The sequence below is a fragment of the Rhipicephalus microplus genome, chromosome 4 (genome assembly GCF_043290135.1).
Source record: "Rhipicephalus microplus isolate Deutch F79 chromosome 4, USDA_Rmic, whole genome shotgun sequence".
In the NCBI taxonomy this organism is placed as follows: Eukaryota; Metazoa; Arthropoda; class Arachnida; order Ixodida; family Ixodidae; genus Rhipicephalus; species Rhipicephalus microplus.
Window position 1 is genome coordinate 8,563,549 of NC_134703.1, and position 16,307 is coordinate 8,579,855.

A 16,307-nucleotide genomic window follows, 5' to 3' on the forward strand; every position below is an offset into this window, starting at 1 on the left:
TTTAGAAACACCAGTCAGCACTCGTGCCCCTCTGTTTTTTGCACTGTTCTTTGTTACATTGAGGTGCTATCTCTGTTCTCGGTGGAGCATTCCGAGGCTCTGAGCTTATAGTGCTTGTCAACAGCCGTGTGAAGCGGCTGAAAAAGCCAGAAGGCCGTCAACTAGTGCAACAATTTTAGAAAACTTTTGATTGTCAGACTTCACACAACCATTATTAGCAGAACAGACGTTTTGCCTCCTATACAAACTCTGTATACACTGGTCACAGAAAAGAAAAAAAAGAGGAAAAGTCAGTTGACATCCATCAGACACATATGTCTTCGCAAACGTTATGTGGAGAGCCGCTGTTGCTTTTGCAAGCATGTGTGTCGTGGGAAATGAACCCCGTTTCCAGAAGTCCCCCATTCTTGCTGTCATTCGTGAGCCACCATCATAGCATTTTTAGGGCAAAGCAGTGCCTTGTCAAGCAGTGTTGAACAAGCGGCATTGACATTAGCAAGTTTTCCTTTCCTGGTCCTTTACTGCCCATTTCGTCGATGTAATTATGCCACTTTACAATCCCTGCATCATACACATGAATGATTTAACACTAATCTTCTGCAGGTGTGCAGTCTTTGGGTTTCGCGAACACATGTCCCAATGCTTTGTACGGCCAACGGATGCAAAGATCAGTGTACAGGGTCTGATACACTTCGAAGAACATAGAGAATAGATGGTAATGCTTAATAGATGTCGTCTTCACTCCTTAGAGACTTCCTGCACCTCTTATTACATTCTTAATACATAAATTGATCATGGTAAGTAATCAATTACTTACTTTATATGGTAATGTATAAGTGACGACCTTACTTATTCAGAGCAATTGTAACAAAGTTACTTTTGAAAACTTTAAGGAATGAAGTGTACACTTAGAGGCTTGTTTTCTTTGTTAGACACAATATCAATGCGACTTAACAGACAATTATGCCAAGGCAACTGTAACTGAAACAGGGTTACTTTTTTGGCTTAGGTTTGACCAGTAAAAGTGCACTAACCAGTTGAATTGTTGAATCGTATTACATACCACTGTACATGCTTGTATAATTGTAGTCTTCTATTTTTTATTGTATGATATTGCCAGTTGAAGTTTGTATTTGCCCTATAGACATTGTATAACCTGTATATATTATATGACATTGTACTTGCCATTTGTTCATGACTAACTTCATGTACCACCCTGCTAAAATCACCAAAGGTGATTGCAGTATCTGTAAATAAATAAATAAATAAATAAATAAAAAGTACCAGTAAAAAGTAACACTGTTACCTTTCACTGGTAATGTGCCCATGACTGGGTAGAAGCTAGAAAATAATAAGCTCTACGCTTGAAGGGCTACATAAAACATAGAAAAATTCTATAGGCCTGTCAAGTGAACCACGAGAAAGAAAGGTGGCAGTGCATAATTTGCGCCACACACAAGTGTTGCTGAAAAACATGACAAACAGCAATACAGCAGCCTAACTGTTCAAAGTGTAGTGGTAAATGCTTTGCTCGTTCACTACTTACACTGCATATCACTTCACCACATTTGTGGCAGTTTTGAAATCACTTTGTTTATGGCATTCACCCTTAACCAGGCCCGTAACTAGGGGGGGGGGGGGTTGAGGGGGTTGAGGGGGTTCTAACCCCCCCCCCCCCCCAAAATTTTTTTGATGCTTCAACTTTTCGGGTGATACTAAAATATTTACACGCATTCACAGCGACCGCCAGCTGCCAAAGTTACACTGCAACTTTCCTGGCATTGCTTCCCTCTTCTTATTTACCCTTTTACCAGAACACCTCAGCGCTCCCTCCCCAGCACGCGCACCTGCCCTATTTGTACAGCTTTGCACTTCGCCCTCGCGTTCCTTCGAGTCTTTTTTTTTCGTCTTTCACACCGTAGCAGCTCCTTTATTGATTCCAGATGCTTTCCTTGTGCATTGCCGCTGGAGAAGTTATCCGTCTGTGCGGACCGCACGTGTCGGCTTTGGGTTCCTACGAAAAGCGCGTCTACTTCTGTGAAGGTAAACAGTTCGACAGCAACGGCAACACCAACACGACGTGCGCAAATTTGCCAGGGAACGAAACCCCTAAGTGTAAAAACTCAGCGGCGCATTCCGAGGACGCAGGCTGCAGGGCAAACTTTTCTGAAACTGTAGTCCTCGCCACCGAAACGAATCATCGAAGATGACATCTACTGAAAGACTGGCATATCCGAGCAACTTCGAACAACCTTAACTACACGCAAAAAAATCTACCTCTTCTGTACACAGAAGGTATATGCGCCTCCCTACAAAGCGCACAAAGCGAGGATACAGCCGGCACACAATCCGGCACCAGCGGTCAACTTTCACAGGAGAAAAAAAACGCCGCCAAGCTGGGCTGCGCGCGGGAGTACAGAGGCTGACGTCACAGCCTAGAAAGTGCATTTTTTGGGGGTCACGGCTATTTAATTAGCGTAGCCCAGAGAGATTTATGCAGGCGCCCAGGGAGCCGTCTGTGAAAAGGTGACTTTTTCACAGGAACGGAACAACACCTCCTTTCTGGACTGTACCACGGGAGTGCAAATGTCTCGGCAGTGCATTCATCAGGGTTCACGTATATTAAGGGGAGTATGGAGTGCCCATGGAGTCTTCTGTGAAAATGTCTTTAAGTAGCGTTAATCCAGTTTGCTGCAGCTGCAGTACAATAATGGGCCTGCATGCACACCAGCTGTAGCGGCGTTCAGAAAACACATGCGCCACGCCGGAGCCGGCGCGTTCATCACACTTCTACATTCTAGCCACTGTAAAGTGGATAAGAGAGGAAGAAAACATCGCCCGCCGTTCACGCCAGGCAGTCGAAGCAGTCGCAAACGTCTTTTTGGAGTCACTGGCCACTTCTGTGAGCGTGCACAGGATTGCGGCAGCAAAATGAAAAGACACTCTGCAACAACGAAGCAAAGGAGTCTTGCGTCTTACTTCAAGAAAGTTCGAACCGATGAAGCGGACGGAGAAGAACCGCCTCCTTCGAAGAATAAAACTTCGCCCTCCTCAGCACTAGTGGAAAGCCAAGCGCGTCTGAACTTCTGTAGCGACTCAGGAGAATGCACCGGTTTATATGAATCACCTGAGAACGAACACAAGCAGGACACCCATGCGCCGCCGGGAAATGATGGTGGCCGCAGTGCAACTCCAAGTGATCTTTGTTCTACAGTCAACGCTGGGCAAAGTGACGCCTTTACCACTGGGCAATGCCCAAGGAAGGTGAGTGGCATGGCACCTACACATTCTGGTTCGCCTCCCCTCTGCGCGACGAGTGCGAATATTTTCGACTTGGGACTGTTTGTCTCGAAAAGCAATAATGTAAATGATCCAGAGATGATGGAGAAGCTGCTGCTCAATCCGTGGACCCCTCCAGCTAACTATAATTATCCAGCCATAGGGAAAAGGAATCTGAAGTTCCAACCTCACTGGGTAGATGGCTTGTTTATTCAGAGAAGCTTCAAGGAGCATTATGCAAATATTGCGTAGTCTTCGCAAGCGAGTGTGCAGGAAAAGGGGAGCACCAGCGCTTGGGCTGTTTTGTAACTAAGGAGTTCACCAATTACAAGAAAGCCATGGACGCCTTTAAGAGCCACGCATCCAGCAGTTATCACGCCATGTCAACAACGCTATCGGAGAACTTTTTAGCAGTCCGGTCCCGCTCACAGCATGACATCTTAACACAACTTGACCACGGCCTTAAAAAGCAGGCGGAAGAAAACCGCAAGAACTTGCTGCCAATAATAGAAACAATTCTTTTCTGTGGCAGGCAAGAAGTACCGCTTCGCGGCACAGACGACTCTGGTCCGATAAATATGTCTGAAGTGCTGCCATTCAAAAATGATGGAAATTTCCGCGCACTGCTTAGGATGAGAGCAAAATGTGGAGATGCCGCCTTGAGAGCTCACATGGAAACATCTCCAGCGAATGCGCTGTACACGAGCCCAAAAATTCAAAATGAGTTGATCCCCCTCTGTGGTAAAATCATACAAAGAAAGATAGTGGAAAACGTCAACTCAGGTTCGTGTTTTTCAGTTCTAGCTGACGAGGCCACTGATATATCTCGCACCGCCCACATTTCCCTATGTGTAAGGTACGTTGGACACGACACGTTGGGAGTACCCATTCTTAAAGAAGATTTTGTACATTTCGTTCCCGTGTACGATATCACTGGCAAGGCGCTGGCGAGCACAATCCTGAACAGCCTTAGAGGTCATGGCTTTGACCTGAACCTACTTTGCGGGCAAGGATATGACGGCGCGGCATCAATGAGCGGCCACCTTAACGGTGTTCAAGCCTTCATTCGTCAAACAGCGCCCAAAGCGTTGTACGTGCATTGTAGCGCCCACTCGTTGAACCTTGCTCTGCTTCACACATGCAAACTCCCCAGCATCTGCAACTGTTTGGGAACTGTATTTTCAACCTGTACGTTTGTGAGAGCTTCGCCACAGAGGACGAACCAACTGCGAGACAAAGTAGAAGATTTAACACAAGAAAAAAGAAAATCAGTTCTCTCCTTTTGCCAAACAATTAAGGTGGGTAGAGAGCCACGATGCACTTCAGCGTTTCCTTGAACTGTACGTGCCTATTGTACAATTCCTCGAATATTTGGAAGAAGAGGCCGCGTCATCTGATACTTCATCAAAAGCTTCTCAACTGCTCAATGTCATTACGAAGCCCGAGTTTGTCGTTTCGCTTCAGATCTGTAGCGACCTCTTCTCTTTGACACTGCCACTTTGCAAGTTTCTTCAAAAAATTGACTGTGACTTGGCTCAAGCGTGCGATCACGTAAAGAATGTTATAGACGTTCTTTCCACAAAAAGGGCTTGTGCGGAAACGGAATCTAATAAGATTTTTCTGAAGTCGCTCTCTTTGCTGAAGATCACAAATGTTGAGATGGCCCTACCACGCATCACTGGAAGGCAGATGCAAAGAAGCAACGTACCTTCTGCTACTCCCGAAGAGTACTACCGGAAGAATGTGTATTTTCCTTTGCTGGCTGACTTCGAAAATCAATTAAGAGACCGGTTCGATGCCCATAAGAAGGTCGTGGTTGGCCTTAACATGCTGCTGCCGAAATTCTGCGCATCGGCTAGCCTTTCTGATGTTGATGATGCAGTGCAGTTTTACCTTAGCAACATTCCTTCGGCTAATGTCATCGAAGCAGAGTTCACACTGTGGGTGAACAAATGCTGTCAGATCGAAGAAAAGAATCGCCCAGCTTGTGCTTTACAGGCCTTAGAGATGTGCAACCGCTACTTTTTTCCAAACATCCACAGCCTACTTTCTATCCTGGTGACTTTACCCGTGTCGACGTCGACCCCGGAACGGACTTTTTCCACACTGAGAAGGCTGAAGAGCTACCTTCGAAATCATATGAACAACGACAGATTGACCGGACTAGCACTGCTCAGGATCCATCGAGAACTTCAAGTGACCCCAGAACAAGTCCTCACAGAATTTTGCAAGTTGCCGAGAAGGAAAAACTTCCTCGTTTAAACTTCCCTATATGTTTCAAGAGTCGATTAAAAGCTAAACCCAGCTAGCCCAAGCTTCAACCCTTCTATCCTTTCGCAATTACGAGGAAACTATCCAGCAAGCAGAATGTGCGAACGGTAACAAGAAGATCGGAATGTCGGGCGACTTGTTTGTTTGCTTGCATACATGCTGTCACGGACTGCCATTTTTGCGACCCGGCGTAACGGCAAATTAACGGGCGCCGCACTCCCCCGCTGACCAGTGGAACCGTTCACTCATGAAAAGACTGGCCTTTAGTGCAGGGAAGTACTGAATGGGGTGTTCTTCTTCAAACGTTAGTCGCCGATGTTTGATCCTTTGTACCTACGGCGGCGTCGGCAGGGTCGTCAAAGGCCGCGATGCACCCCGAACTAGCTGTAGACTGCAAGACACACCGGCTGAAACCAAGGAAACTGACCATTCCCACGGGCAAAACTGCTTGTGGACAAGCCGTATGAGAGAACCCCAACAGGTTGTCACTCTCGCTCAGTTGAGGACCCTCTCCTAATTAAAAAGGGACGTGGTCAATATATTTTTAGGGTGGAGTTTCTAACAATGAAACGTGCATGATTGGACCCATGTAGAGGTCTCTTTTCCCCCAGGACGAGAATCAGGGGACACTGAGGTCGATTTAAGAGCAGGATTTCGCCTTGCTAAGCAGTCTAGTTGCTGACCAACATGGTGTAGAAGGAGATCAAGAAGTATCCCTTAAGTGGTTGTGGCTCCGTGTCGGCTGGCCACCTAAACTTAGCCATTCGTCTAGTTGTGACGCGAAATTAACGTCTGTAACGTAGGCATCGGTACTTGAATCTCGAGTAAGCTCAACCTGCCCGAGATCGGCTTCAAGCACTAGCCTCCCGGAAACACCAGCGCTGCAACACCGCCGACATCGCAGTTGTGCCAGAACTCTCTCTGACTTCTCGCATCCGATCGTCGTGGACTCAACGCTGCCGGTCATCACAGATATCCCTTCACCTGTTTATACCTTCGGACTTTCTCATCTGTAGTTTTATTGTTGGTTAGTTTTGTGTAGTTTGTAATACTTCTCTCTTGTAAGCTGATTTATTGATTTTATATGTATTTTGTTAGTTGGTATTAAGTGTTGTACTAGATTCCTCTGCAATATTCCTAGATTCCTCTGCAGTGCTGCAATATCACTAGAGTTTTGTTTTTCCCCACATACGTCTCTGATCTCTTCACTGTCTCTGCATACGTACGGAACGACCTAACCTGCTGCCATTCCCGTCGCCGACTTCGCGCTGGCGACGCTAGAGTGGCAGCTTGTAACACATACATACCGTTTTTGTACGGCGGTTACATTGTGTTACTTCATCAGGAGCCGTTGGTCGCGGTGTTCCCGGCTTTGGTGGTGCTATTGTCCAAACTTATTTCTTGCTTTAACCAGAATTTGAGGTTGACATACCAATTTCTTTATTTGGGTACAAATAATTGAAAAGCACCATCGAATTATTACAAGTAAGCGATGTACTTGTTTCATTCACGAAAATAAGCCAGTATAAATCTTAAAAAATGGCAGCCGTTCTACACTCAAACTCCCCCCCCCCCCCCCCCCCCCCCGAAAAAAAATTCCTGGGTACGGCCCTGCCCTTAACTATAATTTTTTACAAATATCCAACCCTGAAATTACAGTTGAATAATATGCAGGTATCAAGTTAGAAGCAATGCTGCCTCGAGTCATAAACGAAATTTTTTTTTTCAATTTGCACAAATCTATATGCGCTTTCACACTGCCGAATAAAGCACAATTTAAATTAGGGTCCCGCCCGCACAAACCAAATTCTTATTGTTAGTTCTACGAAGAGCCAACTGCAAAGCAGTAGTGCAACATACTAGCCTCTTGGCACCGTATGCAGGTTCGAAAAGCAGATATTGCTGCATTCCAACCCTGCGACATGCTCTGCAAGAGCCTCAGAAGACACCTGGTAGTTATTCAGTTTTAAATTCAGACTCCATGCCTAAGCATAAATATGAAAAAAAAATTCGGCAGATCTCACGTACCTAGGAATCAACTTTATGCGAAGCATGCAGAGGGAAGGTGACCGTGTTGCAATTTTTTTTATTGAGCGTCACGTCATGAAATGACGCTAGATATATTGGCACGGGCATGTAATGGAATTGCAGATGTTGCATGGCTATAATTTCATCATTACTTGTGCATGCCGAATGATTTGGGCTGGAGAAAGACACGAACTCGTGCTGCTCGGTCAGAACTGTTCCGCTGTTTGCCGCACTGTCATTACCTGTACTCAATTTATTACCGTGACAAACTGGTGGAGGTGCGGAGTACAATCCCAAGTCGCTAGTTTGAACTCAAGCCGCTTTAAGCTTCTGCCACGATATCAACGATTCCAGAGGAAAACCTAGCACTTCGCCTCAGCCGCTGCTTGCTAGGACTACCTCGTGAATTCGGTCCCTTGAGATTGGCAAGAATGATCACCACAACGGCAAGTCGGACGCAAGAGAGAAACATGGACTATCTCACATCCACCCAAAGCACCAGCTACACAGCCTGCATTTCGAAGCCATTTCACGATGATGTGTTCGAGGACGTGGATGGCTGGCTAGACCACTTCGACCGGGTCGCAGCCACCAACGAATGGAATGAAACCAAGAAACTTCACTACGTCTATTTCGCACTTGAAGACTATGCTCGCACCTGGTTGAGAATCATGAGCCATCTATCACCAGCTGGCAAGAATTTCAGCGATAGCTATGCCAGGCATTCAGAAATCCCAAAAGGAAAGAGAAAGCAGAGCAGGCTCTGCAAAGCCGCGTTCAGAAACCAAATGACAATGTGACTATGTTTGTCGAAGACATGTCACGCTTGTTCAAACACGCTGACCCAGAGATGGCCGAGACAAAAAAAGTTGGACTGCTCCTGCGGAGTGTCAAGGAGCAACTTTTTGCTGGACCCATGAGTAAGCCCCCAACTACTGTCGATGAGTTTATAGCTGAAGCTACTACCATAGTTTGCCTCACTTCTACTCAGCCGAGTGCGACGATTCTGGGTGACATCATTCACGATGAACTCAGGAATGTGACCCAACCATCGCTCCCAATGCATGCAGAAGCTCCTGCTCTGACTTACGCCGAAGCGTTAAGGAGTCCTCAACCTTTTATCGGAGGCCGGCCACCCTCTATTTTTTCACCATCGCTTCATCAATTTGCTTCTGAAAATACCTACGAGACCACTTTCCAGCATAATGTTCTGCGCAGAGTCACCCGTAAATCTGACGTATGACGCACCTTTGACAACAGTCCCTTTTGCTAGCACTGCGGCGAAGCGGGCCATCTGTACCACCAGTGTGCGTATCGCAGGATGGGCCTTCAGGGGTTTCACCACAACGCACGTCGACCCAGCAACGGAGAGCGTCCTTGTGAGATTGAGCAATACCTAGCAGCCCAGCAGCCATTCCCTCCTGCACAAAGCCACTGGCCATGCTCACCTTCTCCTCGGCGCCTCGGCTCGCCTAGTCGTTACGCCACGTTTTCTGGTGTTTTAAACAGGTCCCCAAGTCCTGGCCCACATCGGGAAAACTGAGGCCAGCGGCCTCCAGGGGTGGGGCTGCTGTTGACCGAACTGACAAACATCCTCCACCACGACATGTTGACGATGCCGATTTCCCTGTCACGAAATTTTCTGAACGCGACGCAGCAGTTTCCGCAGATATTTCTATAACCGTTGACAATCACTCGGCCACCGCACTCGTGGATACTGGCGCCGATTACTCCGTAATGAATGACGACTTCGCGGCTGCTTTCCAAAGAGTGATGACGGCATGAAACGGCCCGCAGCTTGGTACTGCGGGTAATCATCTCGTGACGCCGGTTGGGAGGTGCACTGCTGGAGTACATATTGACGCTTCAACCTTCTTTGGGACTTTCGTCTTACTGCGGGAATGCTCCAGGCAGGTAATTTTGGGATTAAACTTCCTTCAAGAATATGGGGTTATTGTAAATCTCCGGGAATTGCTGGTGACGTTTTCACGTAACACGCATTATCAGAATTGCGAATCGCGTATGATGGCATTGCATGTATCCGACGATTCAGTGAGAGTACCGCCCCGTTCAAGTGTTCTAGTTAACGTGCTGAGCGACATCAACCAAACGGCTCTCGGAGTTGTGGAAAACAATATGTCCGTGCTCTTGTCTCGTCAAGTTTGCGTCGCCCGCAGCCTCATAGAACTGACACAAAAGCCTGCGAAAATTCTACTAACAAATTTCAGTCATGAATACCAGCACTTCATAAGGCAGTGTGTCATTGCTTACTTCGAAGAAATCAGAGACACGAGAGCCAGCTTATCACTCGCGCAACTCTCTTCCAGTCCTCACGACGACAAACAGTCTCCGGTTAAGCTTGATGTGAACTGCGCACTATCGACTTCAAAGCAAGAGTCTTTGCTTCTTCATGCTTTCCTTCAGTGATTGCTTTGCAACGACGGCCAAAATCAAACAGATGCCCGTCAGGAAGCATAGAATCATAACAGAGACCAACGAAAGGCCTATTCAACAACATGCTTATCATGTTTCCAGCAGAGAACAAGACCCCACTCACGACCAAGTGTTGGAACAAATGCTTGCTGGCGACGACATTCAGCCATCTATAACCCCATGGGCATCACCGGTTGTGTTGGTGAAAAAGAAAGACGGCACATTGCGTTTCTGTGTTGATTATCGCAAACTGAACATTGTGACAAAGAAAGGCGTATATCCACTTCCTCGCATCGACGACTCACTTGACCACCTTCGAAACACCCGATATTTTTCGTCCATGGATCTATGCAGTGGTTATTGGCCAATTGAGGTCAATGAGCGTGACCGTGAAAAGATCGTTTTCCTTACTCATGATGGGCTCTCCGAATTCAAGGTGCTTCCTTTTGGACTGTGCTCTGTCTGCTCCCATGACATTTCAACAAATGATGGACACAGTTTTGTCTGGTCTCAAGTGGCAATCGCGTTGTGTCTATTTGGATGACGTCATCGTTTTTTTTAGCGACTTTCGAGCAGCACCTTCAGCATCTCTGTGCAGTACTTGAGGCGCTCCGAACAGCTGGCCTGTCACTCAAGCCCGAAAAATGCCACTTCGGCTACGAGGTGCAGAAGTTTCTCGGCCATGTTGTCAATTCGCCCAAACCCCGAGAAAACACTGGGTGTCGCTGCCTTTCCAACAACAAGAAACAAACACGACGTACGCCGTTTTCTGTGCATTTGTGCGTACTATCGATGCTTCATTCCGAACTTTTCGAAAATAGCAGAACCCTTACACCAACTCACGAGAGACAACGTTGCTTTTTTGTCGGCCTCAGAACAACACAAAGCTTCTTGCGAGCTACGATGACGCCTCGAAACTTCTCTAATCTTAAGTCATTTCGATGAAAATGCTGACACTAAAGTGCACACTGATGCAAGTAATGTCGGCCTCGGAGCTGTCCCTGTGCAATGGCAGGAAGGCATCGAGCGAGTGATCGCCTACACTAGTCGTACGTTATTATCAGCTGAAGTGAACTATTCCACCACAGAAAAGGAATGCCTAGCTATCGTGTGGGCCATAGCCAAGTTCCGACCATATTTGTATAGGCGACCATTCAAAGTAGTCATTGACCACCATTCTTTGTGCTGGCTTGCAGGCCTCAAAGACCCCTCAGGCCGCGTTGCTCGATGTAGTCTCCGCCTACAAGAATTTGACATTACGGTGGTTTACAAGTCGGGACGCGAGCACACCAATGCTGACTGCCTATCACGTGCCCCAGTCAAGTCGATTCCTCCCGACCAATTTGACGACGAAAGTTTCCTCATGGCCGCCACAGCCTCTGACTTGGCTCAGAAACAACGTGATGACACAGAACTTCGCCCAATCATCGCCTATCTTGAGGACAAGCTTGAACAGCCACCACGAACATTCAGGCGCACGATTTCATCATTTTATCTCCGTAACAGCATCCTGTACAAGCGGAGCTTTGATCCCAACGCTAGAACCGCTCTACTGGTCGTACATCTACTATGCAAGATGACATCCTCAAGGCGTGCCATGACGAACCCTCTTTTGCGCATTTAGGGTTCACGCGCACTCTGGCTCGTATCCGGCACAAGTACTACTGGCCCAAGCTGTACCGTACAGTCAAGCACTACGTCAAAGCCTGCCGAGACTGCCAGCGTCGCAAGACTATGCCTATGAAACGTGCGGGTCTTTTACCCCCTGTGGATCAACTCAGACAATTGTTTCAGCAAGTTGGCATGGACCTTGTAGGGGGTCCGTCCTACGTTTGGCTGACGCAGAAGCCTATCTAAAGCCCCAGCCGTACACAGTCTTACCGTGCACGATTAACGTCCCCTATCCGTAGCTCGTCTCACTGCAGCTACACGGGTTCGGGCGAATAAGGCAACAGGCTAGGTCAACATAATGACTCTTTATTGCTAGACGTTAGCAATAGACATTGCTAGGCGTTAGCCTACTACTTGGTCATTCACGTCCTAGGCTCAAAGAGGGTTGCGGGTTCGACCTCCTTCTTCCAAGGCCGGTGTCAGAGAGACTGTGCGGCCGTCCGCATGCCAGTTTTGTCACTCCCCCGGTTTTCCTCTCCCTGATGAGAATAGTACCTTTTCTCGCTGAGGGGAGGGAAACCCGTTCCACGCGCCGGGAAAGGGGGGAATCGCGAGCGCCGGCCGTGCGGGTATTCGCGCAACAGGCACTGCCCCGTGCTCCCAACTAGGCTATAAAAATTAGGTACCTTTCTCCTCTCCTAACCACTACCACCACCAAAACGGCTTTCGCGCTGCCGTAAAAAGGGGAAAGGAAGGCTGGGCACGCGTGCTTCCCCACAACCTGCTAGGTCCATTTCCGAAATCTTCAGCGGGTAATCGCTGGATAATGATTGCAACGGACTAGTTAACCCGTTAATGTGAAACACGAGCACTCTAACGCGGTACGGCAAGCAATGTCGTGGACTTCTTCATTCATGCTGTTGTCCTCCACCATGGTGCACCAGGGGAGGTTCTAACCGACAGAGGCACGGCCTTCACCGCCCAACTGCTGGAAGAAGTGATGACACTCAGTGGCACCGTACATCGCTGGACGACAGCTTACCATCCGCAAGCTAACAGCTTAACAGAACGACTGAAAATGACCATCACAGACATCATTTCCATGTATGTCGACGTGGACCATAGAAACTGGGACAGTGTCCTCCCTTTCATAACCTTCACATAAAATAACCCTATGCAAGAAACTACAGGATTTACATCTTTCCACCTGCTTCACAGCCATGAAGTTTCTACGATGTTCAATGCTATGCTTTTACCTGACACCTTTACGACCACCACTGAAAACTTTTTTTTTTTTTGTACGCGCAGCGCGCCGAAAAAGCTCAACAAGTAGCTCATTTGCGCATTCGCTCTCAGCACCAATACGATGCTCACAGATACAACCTTCCCCACAAAGAAGTCACCTACCCCACCCAGAGAAAAAGTATGGCTCTAGAGTCCCTCAGCGATGTCAACTACGAAGTTACCGCAGAGCCCAGTATGCGGTCCTTCTGTCGAGATGCACAGCTGGACATCGTCCATGTGGCCACAATGAAGCAGTATCACTCATACTGAAGAATTGCTCTTGTCTTCATACATCTGAAAGCACCGAGTCAATGCTTTTGGAGAGGGGGAGTAATGGCACAGGCATGTAGTGGATTTGTGGCTGTTGCATGACTATAGTTTCATTATTACTTGTGTGTGCTAAATCTGCCCACCTAACCTTTTATCTCCCCCTAACCCACTTGCCTTCTCTGGGAATCCAGTTAATTACCCTTAATTACCAGCGGTTATCCTGTCTACGTGCTACATGCCTGGCCCATATCCATTTCCTCTTCTTAATTTCAACTATGATATCCTTAACTATGATATCCTTAACCCCCATTTGTTTCCTAATTTACTCTACTCTCTTCTTGTCTCTTAAGGTTACACCTACCATTTTTCTTTCCATTGCTCGCTGCACCTGAATTTAAGCTGAACCTTCTTAGTAAGTTTCCAGGTTTCTGCTCCATAGCTAAATACCGGCAAAATACAGGTGTTATATACCTTCTTCTTGAGGGATGGTGGCAATCTACATGTCATGGTTTGAGAGTGCTTGCCAAATGTGCTCCACCCCATTCTTATTCTTCTAGTTAGTTCGATCTCGTGGTTCAGCTCCGCAGTTATTACCTGTCCTAAATAGACAGTCTTTTACAATTTCAAGTGCACTATTGCCTATCTCGAAGCGCTGCTCTGTTCCGATGTTGTTGCACATTACTTTCGTTTTCTGCAAATTATTTTTAAGACCCACCTTTCTGCTCTCCTTGTCCAACTCCGTAATCATGAGTTGCAATTCGTCCCCCGAGTTACTCAGCAATGCAATGTCATCGGCGAAGCGCAGGTTACTAAGGTATTCTCCATTGACTCTTATCCCTAACTGTTCCCATTCTAGGCTTCTGAAAACCTCCTGTAAGCACGCGGTAAATAGCATTGGGGAGATCGTGTCCCCCTGCCTTATACCCTTCTTGATTGGTATTCTGTTGCTTTCTTTATGAAGCACTATGGTATCAGTTGATCCCCTGTAGATTTCTTCCAGAATGTTTATATATACTTCATCTACGCCCTGATTCCGCAGTGTTTGCATGACGGCTGATATTTCTACTGAATCAAACGCCTTCTCGTAATCTATGAAGGCTATGTATAGTGGTTGGTTATACTCTGAGCATTTCTCTATTACCTGATTGATAGTATGAATGTGGTCAATTGTTGAGTAGCCTGTTCGAAATCCTGCTTGTTCCTTTGGTTGATTGAATTCTAATGTTTCCTTTACTCTGTTAGCAATTACCTTTGTAAATAGCTTGTATACTACAGAGAGCAAGCTGATCGGCCTGTAATTCTTCAAGTCCTTGTCATCTCCTTTCTTATGTATTAAGATGATGTTAGCGTTCTTCCAAGACTCTGGTACTCTTCCCGTCAGGAGACACCTCGTAAACAGGGTGGATAGTTTTTCTAACACAATCTGTCCTCCATCTTTCAGCAGATCTGATGTTACCTGATCCTCACCAGCAGCTTTGCCTCTTTGCATGCTCTCTAAAGCTTTTCTGACTTCTTCTATCATTACTGGTGGGGTGTAATCTGGGTTACTGCTAGTTCTTATAGTATTAAGGTCGTGGTTGTCTCGGCTACTGTATAGATCTCTGTAAAACTCCTCCGCTATTTTAACTATCCTATCCATATTGGTAGTTATTTCGCCTTCTTTGTCCCTTAGTGCATACATCCGACTTTTGCCTATCCCAAGTTTCCTCTTCAATGCTTTGACACTTCCTCCGTTTTTCAGAGCGTGTTCAATTCTCTCCATGTTATACCTTCTTACATCGCATACCTTACGTCTATTAATCAACTTCGAAAGCTCTGCCAGTTCTATTTTGTCTGTTGTACTTGACACTTTCATGATTTGACGCTTCTTAATTAGGTTCTTCGTTTCCTGGGAAAGCTTGCCAGTGTCCTGTCTTACTACCCTGCCTCCAACTTCCACTGCACACTCCGTAATGATACTCGTCAGATTATCATTCATTGTATCTACGCTAAGGTTGGTTTCCTCACTAAGAGCCGAGTACCTGTTCTGAAGCGACACTCTGAATTCCTGTACTTTCCCTCTCAGTGCTAGCTGATTGATTGGCTTCTTGCGTATCAGTTTCTGTCGTTCCTTCTTCAAGTCTAGGCGAATTCAAGACCGTACCATTCTATGGTCACTGCATCGTATCTTGCCAATCACTTCCACATCCTGCACGATTCCAGGGTGTCCACTCATTATAAAGTCTATTTCGTTCTTATTTTCGCCATTAGGGCTCCTCCATGTCCACTTGCGGTTTTCTCGTTTTCGGTAGAAGGTATTCAAAATCCGTAAATTATTGCGTTCTGCGAATTCTACTAGTAGCTCTCCTCTGGCGTTTCTAGTACCGATGCCATAATCTCCTACTGCCTGGTCTCCAGCCTGCTTCTTCCCTACCTTTGCATTAAAGTCGCCCATCACTATAGTATACTGTGTTTTTACCTTACTCATTGCCGATTCCATGTCTTCATAGAAGCTTTCAACTGAAGCGTCATCATGGCTTGATGTAGGCGCGTAAGCCTGTACTACCTTCATCTTGTATCTTTTATTCAGTTTAATTACGATACCTACCACCCTTTCATTAATGCTATAGTATTCCTCTATGTTGCCAGCTATGTTTCTGTGAATTAGGAACCCCACTCCCAGTTCTCTTCTGTCTGCCAAGCCCCTGTAGCAAAGGACGTGCCCATTCTGTAGCACCGTATAGGCCTCATCTGTCCTCCTAACCTCACTGAGCCCTATTATATCCCATTTAACACTCTCTAGCTCCTCGAATAGTACAGCTAGACTTCCCTCACTAAATAAGGTTCTAGCGTTAAACGTTTCCAAGTTCAGGTTCCAATGGCGGCCTGTCCGAATCCAGAGATTCTTAGCACCCTCTGCTGCGTTGCAGATCTGACCGCCGCCGTGGTCAGTTGCTTCGCAGCTGCTGGGGACTGAGGGCCGTGAGTTATTTGACGTAAGCATGTGGGAGGTAGTGGCCAGATACTGCACCAGGGTGGCCAATCCTTCTCTGGTGAGGGAGTGCGTTCTCGGCGGTGTTTGCCGGTGAGGCCGCACCCCAGGCCTCTTAATGCAGTTCCATCAACACGCGGATTTTTTTTTTTTTTTTTTT

At 46.8% G+C, this 16,307-nt stretch overlaps 1 protein-coding gene across 1 annotated transcript in view; it reads right to left on the bottom strand.

Moving 5' to 3' along the window:
- LOC119171628 (Hus1-like checkpoint clamp component) overlaps window positions 1–16,307 on the bottom strand; it is a 93,850-nt gene that overhangs the window by 9,371 nt on the left and 68,172 nt on the right. The window lies entirely within an intron of this gene.